Below are 8,725 nucleotides of genomic sequence, written 5' to 3' on the forward strand. Positions count from 1 at the left end.
ATGCCACTTAACATCAAATATACTGATTAATTAAAACATTTTCTGGATTTAAAAAAAATTGTATTATATTATGAATAGAAGCGGTGGAGTTTATCAAAACATTTTATTGGTCATATACATGGTTAGTAGATGTTATTGCGAGTGTACTGAAATGCTTATATATCCAACAGTAATATCTAACAAATTCCACAACAAAACCTAATACACAATCTAGTAAAAGAATATATAAGTAGAAAATATATGGATGAGCAATGACAGCGGCTAAGATGCAATAGATAAAGTCAAGAATAGATAGGATACAGTATATACATGAAATGAGTAATGCAAGATATGTAAACATTCTTAAAGTGGAATTATTAAAGTGACTAGTGTTCCATTTATTAAAGTGGCCAATGCTGTTTCCTGAAGTCCACGATCATCTCTTTTTTGTTTTGCTGACATTGAGTGAGAGGCTATTTACCTGACACCACACTCCGAGGGCCCTCACCTCCACCCTGTAGGCTGTCTCATTGTTGGTAATCATGCCTACTAAGCTATATGGAATTGTTTTAAGGTCATACCAAGGATACTATTGCTGTTTTAATTCTAAGACAGCTTGAAGTATCCCCCAACAATATTTAATAAGTATTTGATGTACATTGTATTTGGACATACTGCTATTAGCCCATACAAACACATTGAATAACATATTCACTACATGGAACAGAAAGTTTTTCTGAAGTGTGTATGTCCTATATCTGGGCGATATAACAAGGATCAGAACATTATTTGTTTTATGTATTTAACCCTTCATTTTTGGCACTATAAATAATTGGTTTTCACATTACTCTTACAGAATTTACGAGAGGGCAAGTATATTGAAAATATAATCAAATGCCTAAGACAACTTGTTTTTAACCAAGACAGAATAATTTATAACTGACTTTTTCCTACATAACATACAGTGCCAGTCACGTTTGGACACACCTACTCATTCAAGGTTTTTATTTATTTAAATTTGTTACTATTTTCTACATTTTAGAATAATAGTGAAGACATCAAAACTATGAAATAACACATATGGAATCATGTAGTAACCAAAAAAGTGCAAAACAAAAATATATTTTATATTCTTCAAAGTAGCCACCCTTTGCCTTGACAGCTTTGCACACTCTTGGCCTTCTCTCAACCAGCATCAAGAAGGCATTTCATTTAACAGGTGTGCCTTGTTAAAAGTTACTTTATTTCCTTCTTAATGCATTTCAGCCGATCAGTTGTGTTACAAGGTAGGGTTGGTATACAGAAGATAGCCGTATTTGGTCAAATATAAAGTCCATATTATGGCAAGAACAGCTCAAATAAGCAGAGAGAAACAACGGTCCATCATTACCTAAAGACATGAAGGTCAGTCTAGACGGGAACTTTGAAAGTTTCTTCAAGTGCAGTCGCAAAAAACGTCAAGCGCTATGATGAAACTGGCTCTCCTGAGGACCGCCACAGGAAAGGAAGACCCAGAGTTACCTCTTCTGCAGAAGAGTTAACTGCACCTCAGAATGCAGCCCAAATAAATGCTTCAGACTTCAAGTAACAGACACATCTCAACGTCAGCTGTTCAGAGGAGACTGTGCGAATCAGGCCATCATGGTCGAATTGCTGCAAAGAAACCACTACTAAAGGACCCCAATAAAAAGAGACTTGATTGGGCCAAGAAACACGAGCAATGGACATTAGACTGGTGGAAATCTGTCCTTTGGTCTGATGAGTCCAAATTTGAGAGATTTTTGGATCCAATCACCGTGTCTTTGTGAGACTCAGAGGATATGAACAGATGATCTCCGCATGTGTGATTTCCAGCGTGAACCATGGAGGAGGTGTTATGGTTTCTGGTGATTTATTTAGAATTCAAGGCACACTTAACCAACATGGCTACCACAGCATTCTGCAGCGATATGCCATCCCATCTGCTTTGCACTTAGTGGAACTATCCTTTTTTTCTCAACATGACAATGACCCAAAACACACCTCCAGGCTGTGTAAGGGCTATTTGACCAAGGAGTGTGATGGAGTGCTGCATCAGATGACCTGGCCTCCACAATCACCTGACCTCAACCCAATTGAGATGGGTTGGGATTAGTTGGACCGCAGAGTGAAGGAAAAGCAGCCAACAAGTTCTCAGCATACAGTGGGGCAAAAAAGTATTTAGTCAGCCACCAATTGTGCAAGTTCTCCCACTTAAAAAGATGAGAGGCCTGTAATGTTCATCATAGGTACACCTCAACTATGACAGACAAATCCAGAAAATCACATTGTAGATAGTTGATTTCTTCAAACCAAGCTGCTTACCTATTGCAGATTCAGTCTTCCCAGTCTGGTGCAGGTCTACAATTTTGTTTCTGGTGTCCTTTGACAGCTCTTTGGTCTTGGCCATAGTGGAGTTTGGAGTGTGACTGTTTGAGATTGTGGACAGGTGTCTTTTATACTGATAACAAGTTCAAACAGGTGCAAATAATACAGGTAACGAGTGGAGGACAGAGGAGCCTCTTAAAGAAGAAGTTACAGGTCTGTGAGAGCCAGAAATCTTGCTTGTTTGTAGGTGACCAAATACTTATTTTCCCCCATAATTTGCAAATAAATTCATTAAAAATCCTACAATGTGATTTTCTGGATTTTTTTCCTCATTTTGTCTGTCATAGTTGAAGTGTACCTATGATGAAAATTACAGGCCTCTCTCATCTTTTTAAGTGGGAGAACTTGCACAATTGGTGGCTGACTAAATACTTTTTTGCCGCACTGTATGTGGGAACTCCTTCAAGACTGTTTTGAAAAGCATTCCTCGTGAAGCTGGTTGAGTGAATGCCAAGAGTGTGTACAGCTGTCAAGGTAAAGGGTGGCTACTTTGAAGAATTTCAAATATATTTTGATTTGTTTAACACTTTTTTCCGGTTATTACATGATTCCATATGTGTTATTTCGTAGTTTTGATGTCACTATTCTACAATGTAGAAAATATGAAAAACCCTTGAATGAGTAGGTGTCCCAACTTTTGACTGGTACTGCTGTTTTTACAGATTGTAAATTAAAGCTAAAACATTTTGCATAGTCTCCTCTGAACAGTTGATGTGTCTGTTACTTGTACTCTGAAGCATTTATCTGGGCTGCAATTTCTGAGGCTGGTAACTCTAATGAACTGAGTTGTTGACAAGCTGAAGGTATACCCATGCATACCCCACAAGACATGGGGGGTCTCTTCACAGTCCAAGTCCAGAACAGACTATGGGAGGTGCACAGTACTACATAGTCATGACTACATGGAACTCTATTCCATATCAGGTAACTGATGCAAGCAGTAGAATCAGATTTAAAAAGCAGGTAAAAATACATCTTATGGAACAGCGAGGACTGTGAAGTAACACAAACAGGCACAGAACATGCATACGCACTATACACACATACACATGGATTTTGTGTTGTTGATATGTGGTAGTGGAGTATGGGCCTGAGAGCACACACTTAGTGTGTTATGAATTCTGTAATGAATGTATTGTAATGTTTTTAAAATTGTATAACTGCCTAAATTTTGCTGGGCCCCAGGAAGAGTAGCTGCTGCCTTGGCTCCATAATAGATACAAAACTTCTCCTCTGCAGCAGAGGTAACTCTGGGTCTTCCTTTCCTGTGGAAATCCTCATGAGAGCCACTTTCATCATAGCGCTTGATGGTTTTTGCAACTGCACTTGAAGAAACTGACCAATCAACATTGTAGTTACTCCACAATACTATTCTAAATGTAAGGAAGCCTGCACAGAATAAAACACATTCCAAAACATACATCCTGTTTTCAATAAGGCACTAAAGTGATGTGGCAAAGAAATATAAACTCAGCAAAAAAGAAATGTCCCTTTTTCAGGACCCTGTCTTTCAAAGATGATTCGTAAAAATCCAAATATCTTCATTGTAAAAGGGTTTAAGCACTGTTTCCCATGCTTGTTTAATGAACCATAAACGATTAATGAACATACACCTGTGGAACGGTCGTTAAGACAATAACAGCTTACAGACGGCAGGCAATTAAGGTCACAGTGATAAACTTAGGACACTCAAGAGGCTTTTACTGACACCGGAAAACACCAAAAGAAAAATGACCAGGGTCCCTGCTCATCTCTGCGTGAACGTGCCTTAGGCATGTTGCAAGGAGGCATGAGGACTGCAGATGTGGCCAGGGCAAGAAATTGCAATGTCCGTTAGGGCTGGGCAATAAATCAATATCAATAATTATTGAGGTAATTATTCCCTCTAACGATATAAAAATGTTGAGATTCATTTTTGATAATGTCGATATAGAATAATTAGGTACAGCAGTCCATTTCACCTCTGACGCAGCAAGAAGGTGCAGAGAAGTGACAATATGCACGTGGAGAGGTATACTGCCACTAAAAACCACTTAGCACCTCGAGTGATGGAGTAGCCACTATTTAACCACGAAAAATTAGTGATATAGGTGAAAACAGTGGCAGTGATAGCCATGGAGAAGGAGCAGCTTCCAACAAAGAAATTATTGATAAAAAGGGTTAAACTGTTTCAGTGGTTTGGCTTTTGAAGTCTGACAAAGAGCAGTCCAATGTTCGGTGCAAATTATGCCGTAGAAAGGTGGCTACGAAGTCTGGTAATACGACAAATCTCTTTCAACATCTGCTACCTGCCTAGTGGTTTGTTCAGGCATGAGGCATTCTTGAGTCTGAAGCAGATACGCACCTTTTTAAATATTATTTGATTCATATCGTGATAAATATCGTTATCGAATGAAAAAAATACATATCGTGATAATTGATTTGCTATTTCGCCTAGCCCTAATGTCAGTAATGTGAGACGTCTAAGACAGCGCAACAGGGAGACAGGACGGACAGCTGATCATCCTCGCAGTGGCAGGCCACGTGTATCAACACCTGCACAGGATCAGTACATCCAAACATCACACCTGCGGAACAGGTACAGGATGGCAACAACAACTGCACGAGTTACACAAGGAACACACAATCCCTCCATCAGTGTTCCGACTGTCCGCAATAGCCTGAGAGAGGCTGGACTGAGGGCTTGCAGGTCCTCACCAGACATCACCGGCAACAATGTCGCCTGTAGGCACAAACCCACCGTCACTGGACCAGACAGGACTGGCAAAAAGTACTCTTCACTGACGAGTCTCGGTTTTGTCTCACCAAGGGGGATGGTCGGATTCACGTTTATCGTCAAAGGAATGAGCGTTACACCGACGTCTGTACTCTGGAGGGGGATCGATTTGGAGGTGGAAGGTCCGTCATGGTCTGGGGTGGTGTCACAGCATCATCGGACTGAGCTTGTTGTCATTCCCATCTCAACGCTGTGCTTTACAGGGAAGACATCCTCCTCCCTCATGTGGTACCCTTCCTGCAGGCTCATCTTGACAAGACCCTCCAGCATGACAATGCCACCAGCATACTGCTTGTTCTGTGCATGATTTCCTGCAAGACAGGAATGTCAGTGTTCTGCCATGGCCAGCGAAGAGCCCGGATCTCAATCTCATTGATCACGTCTGGGACCCGTTGGATCGGAGGGTGAGGGCTATGGCCATTCCCCACAGAAATGTCCGGGAACATGCAGGTGCCTTGGCAAATATGGTGCAGTCCATGAGAAGGAGATGCACAGCAGTACTTCATGCAGCTGGTGGCCACACCAGATACTGACTGTTACTTTTGATTTTGAACCCCCCCCCCTTTGTTCAGGGACACATTATTCCATTTCTGTTAGTCACATGTCTGTGGAACTTGTTCAGTTTTTCTGTTGAATCTTGTTATGTTCATATAAATATTTACACACGTTAAGTTTGCTGAAAATAAACGCAGTTGATAGTGAGAGGACTTTTCTTTTTTTTACTGAGTTTACTTTGTCCTGAGTACAAAACGTTTGGGGCAAATCCAGCACATCACGGAGTACCACTCTCCATATTTTCAAGAATGGTTGGGGCTGCATCATGTTGTGGGTGTGCTTGTCATGGACTATAGAGTTTTGTAGGATAAAAGGAATGGAGCTAAGTACAGGCAAATGCCTGTAGGGGTGCGAAAGGAATAGACCAGAGGTGGCGTTAAGGGGTACTCGGGTTGGGGTGTAGGGTTTGAGCATTATCTAAAGGTAAGGAGGGGCAGTTCCTCTTGCTGCTCCGTAGACAAGCACCATGGTCATGTAGTCGATGCAAGCTTTGACTGGAAGCCAGTGGAGTGTGTGGAGGAGCAGGGTGACATGGGAGAACTTGAGAAGGTTAAAAGTCAGGTGTGCTGCATCATTCTGGATAAATTGCAGGGGTTTGATGGCACAAGCGGGGAGCCCAGACAACAGCGAGTTGCATTCGGCCAGACAGGAGATGACAAGTGCCTGGATTAGGACATGCTCAATTTCCTGTGTGAGGTAGGGTCATACTCTACAGATGTTGTAGAGCATGAACCTGCAGGAGCGAGTCACTGCTTTGATGTTTGCAGAGAACGACGGTGTTGTCCAGGGTCATGCCAAGGTTCTTTGCACACAGAGAGGGTGACACTGTTGATGTCAACTGTGATGGAGAGGTTTTTGAGCGGGCAGGCCTTCCCTGGGAGGATGAGAAGCTCCGTCTTGGTTGAGATGGTGGGCCGACATCCAAGCAGAGTTATCTGCCAGTCATACAGAGAAATCCCACAAAGTCAATGGCCGGGACAGAGAATAAACACTTTTCTCCATTGAGAGTGACATAGTGTTTTGGCAGTGCAGTCAACACGCTTTGTAGGTGCTCATCATGGACCATGGTGGTGGGCCAATGAACAAATTCTGGGATTCCCTCCCATGCATTTGGATTAAGCTCTGCCCCCAGCTGCTGCCAAAAGAACATGACACCTGTAGCGGAAAACCCCCAAGTTGGTTGCGGCTGCTGGGGTGTAGCGGCACCTGTAGGTTTCACTGATGTAGTCCATCTTGGTAAACACAGTGAAGCTGTAGAACAGGTCAGTGGGCTCTTTTGCAGGGGTATTTGTCTGTGATGATGGCCTTGTTTGTCTACACAGGTACGCAGGCCCACTAATGTAACATTTTTTTTTACCACATCCAGGTTTGAGATCCAGGGGGATGCATCGATTTGCTCGATGATGTCTTCCTCTATCTGGCGCCAGAGCTCGGCATCAACGTCTGCGCGAAGGGCCAGTGGGATGTGGCGTACAGGTTGTATGACGGGGGTCTAGTGTGCAAAGGAGGTGAGGCAGTCTAAGCCATCGAACAGTTTAGGGTGCTGCCATGGGGTGGTGACAGTGAGGATCTCTGAACCACTGGTGTCCAAGAGGGAGAAGCCTAGGCAGCTTAACAGGTTGAGGCCCAGGAGGTTGGCACCATGGCAAGACATGTGGAACTGAACAGCAGGCAAAGCTTTATTACTGTATTTAACAGGAAGCTGGAGGGACCCCACAATGTCAATGTTGGAGTTGCCCTAACCACATAGGGAAGTTGAGCAGGTGCCCAGTGGTTGATGGGAGAATAAGTTTGAGGAGGAGGGGCAGGATGACCTCATCAATCATCAGAGTGCATGTTTTAAATGCATCTTGTCCAGAGCTGACATTGTGAATGATGGTGGTTGGAACATACCGTTGTTGAGTGTCAGCTGGTGCAGACCTGCAGACTTTAGCAAAGTGGTTGAATTTGCCACAATTCCAGCATGATTGGCTGCGTGTGGGACAGTTTTGTTCTCTGGAATTGTGGGCAGAGGAGCTGCAGTTTCCACAGGGATGACGTGGTTTTGAAGCGAGTAACACGCTCCCATAGCTTTTGAATCACTTTCTCTCTCGTTGGGGTGAAGCTCCTGTGTGTATTAGTGTCTGAGCTGAGCTGTCCGTGTCAAAGCAAGTGACTGGAGAGAGGGCATTCTACTGCTGACTCCACTTGAAAAGCCAGCTGGAGTGCCTTTGCCAATGACAAATAATCAGGTTTAAGTAACGGTCTTTCACGCACTTTCTCGTTGTTTGTATGCTCTAAGTTGGTCAGGCACCATTTCATCCTGCATTTCCCCAAATTTGCATGCACTAGCTAAGCTCCGTAGATTTGCCACATACTGGTTTGTAGACTCACAAGGCAGCTGGTTTCTCCGTCAGAACAGAAACCGAGGGAGGAGGGCACTTTGGGGGGTGTAGAAAAGAGTGTCTCTAAGATAGTCACAGTATTGCCATATTTTTCAGCATAACAGAGTGTCCCGAACATGCGCTGTCCCTATGCGCCTAGGCAGTGTAGCAGCAATGCATTTAGCCTAGCTTCACTCATGTATTGTAAGCCCAGGGCAGCAATGTACATTTCAAAAGATTTAATCCATCCAATCCATGGAACCGGGGGCTCACCAGGCAGAGCGACAAAGGGAGAGGGTGGTGGTAGGGAAAATTCAGCCATCCTAGTCGCCAAATGTTAAATTTAAAGGATAGAAGCAACCATAATGTCAACTGAACAATACAGAATGTGGAGTGTAACATAACACCAGGGTCAACAACTGTAACAATAACCTGTTGAGTGACTATCGTACTGTACAGACATAACAGGAGCAACTCAGGCCATTTTGAAATCAGAGGGGACACAGCCAGTGGTCAGGGATGAGTTGAGGGAAGTGAGGAATGGGAGACGGTAGGAGGGGATGGGGTTGAGTGGGCAGATTGTCGGGTGCCCAGACATCACTAGTCACAGGATTCTGTCTGGAGAGAGAGGTGAGGAAGAGGTCAA

Source organism: Oncorhynchus tshawytscha, linkage group LG19 (genome assembly GCF_018296145.1).
Source record: "Oncorhynchus tshawytscha isolate Ot180627B linkage group LG19, Otsh_v2.0, whole genome shotgun sequence".
NCBI lineage: Eukaryota > Metazoa > Chordata > Actinopteri > Salmoniformes > Salmonidae > Oncorhynchus > Oncorhynchus tshawytscha.